The sequence below is a fragment of the Macrobrachium nipponense genome, chromosome 35 (assembly GCF_015104395.2).
Source record: "Macrobrachium nipponense isolate FS-2020 chromosome 35, ASM1510439v2, whole genome shotgun sequence".
NCBI lineage: Eukaryota > Metazoa > Arthropoda > Malacostraca > Decapoda > Palaemonidae > Macrobrachium > Macrobrachium nipponense.
The window spans coordinates 61,612,035-61,614,402 of NC_061096.1; positions in this window are offsets into that span (position 1 = coordinate 61,612,035).

Sequence of the window (2,368 nt, forward strand, 5' to 3'; positions counted from 1 at the left end):
TGCAGAGCTCCACTGCTTCACTTTCCTTCGGGGCTTCTACCTTTATTCATATATATATATATATATATATATATATATATATAATATATATATATATATATATATTTCATTTATAGGTGTGTATATTTATGTGGAACCTAATTTTTAATTACGTATCCTCGCTATGTGACACTTAGAAATTCGATGTTTAGAAAAATAATAGTAAGAAAAGCGTCTGAGTAGAAAAGAATTATTAGCCAGTAAGCTATCGTAAGTTATGTCGGCAGTGTGAACGAAACTGTGGGATTTGATATTGAGGCAATTCTGGTATCACAAAAATATAAATGATTAGCCTTTGCTCTTGTCAGTAACGTTTCACAGTGCAATGCTGAAGTGTTGATGTTGTGTTGTGGCATATATATATATATATATATATAAATATATATATATATATATATATAGATATATAATATATATCTATATATATATATATATATATTATATGCCACAACACAACATCAACACTTCAGCATTGCACTGTGAAACGTTACTGACAAGAGCAAAGGCTAACCATTTATATTTTTGTGATACCAGAATTGCCTCAAGATCAAATCCCACAGTTTCGTTCACACTGCCGACATAACTTACGCTAGCTTACTGGCTAATAATTCTTTTCTACTCAGACGCTTTTCTTACTATTATTTTTCTAAACATCGAATTTCTAAGTGTCACATAGCGAGGATACGTAATTAAAAATTAGGTTCCACATAAATATACACACCTATAAATGAATATATATATATATATATATATATATATATATATATATATATATATATATATATAATGTTAATTCTAATTTGGGATATCTAAAACCGATGGGTACCAAGCGTTTCAGTTTAATTTGCAGACCAATTGATTACTTATATAAGACCTACACTTCAGAATAAAAAAATCTGATCACATAGCAGGATCGACATTAGTTCTGAATTAGTGTGCATTCGGCGCCATCTTGTGACAAGAGTGAAAACTAACCGTTGTCACTGACGCTTGAGCTGTGAATGTGTTAGCTTGCGCTGATCTTTTTTTTTTTTTTTTTTTTTTTTTTTTAAGTATATCTTCCAAGTTTATATCTTAGATGTTAAGTGCTGAAATGGCAAAAATAAATTTATTCCATGAGGTTCCGCACGTTTATATCTTAGAATGGTACTATTCTGACAGAAAGTTCACTGACACTGCTGAGAAAGAATGTTTGTATTTGCAGTGCAATGCAACTTGAGCACTGTGCACTGAGCAGAATCACTTGAATGGTAGAAAATCCACAGACGGTGATGGCTATGCAAGATTTTTACGCCTGTCGTTCTTATACTTATATTCATACAATCTGTATTACTCTACAGTCAGTTTTCTATTAAGCTATAGTTACGGTTAATACGTATAGAAGGGTCATAAGGAAATAATAATAGTACGCGTTACATTTTTTTATATATATAATTCCTTAAGAATAATAACGACGTATTCCTGCGTTAGCCAGCAATCCTTTCATTAACAACGAACTCTGCTGATTTTATGATGAACATGAACCATTCAAGGATCCAACACAAAAATACAATCCCTCCATATCGGACAATTTCTTATCATAAAACACTTTTTATCTCAGTTTCCTCTAGCGTGTTGTTCTCAGAGATCCAATGGCTTATACAAACGCCGCCGTACAAAATTTTAAATAACAAAGTATCCGTTTCACATTCTTTCTTTATGGACGAAGGTTATTTTCGTTAAAATGTGGGGAAACTAATATCAAAATCAAAACTAAACAACGGATGATATTTAACATTAAAAAATTCATTTTCATTGTATGTATCACCCACTTATAAATTTCGCCGTGAAGAAATTTCGATATCAAAACAAAAGATATACATTAATGGATGACAAAAAAGAAAAATCAAAACTATGGGTATATGATACCAGATTACAAAATACAGGGTGTCCAATAAGTCCCAGTACCATTCTGAGCAATAAATACTTGTAATGGTACTGTGACTTTATGGACACCCTGTACAACTAACTAAACGAGTTGACTGAATCAAACAACGATATGACAATACTCTTTCTTAACAATATTATAAGGTTAGAATTTTTTAAGCAACACTAAAGCTTTGCGTTTATATTTGTGCGAGACGAAATGACTGTCAAATTATGCAAGGCGTAATGGCTAAGGAAAAAAATTATACTTTTAAGCAAAATGTTACATTATACTTCCATTACAATTTTGATTCATAAATATCACGAGAAGATAACCCTTTAAAGGGTATGTACATGATAGCCTCAGTTGGTTGAAAAGGCGACTGGGCACCTGTCACTAAAAAAAATGAAAAAAAAAAAATAT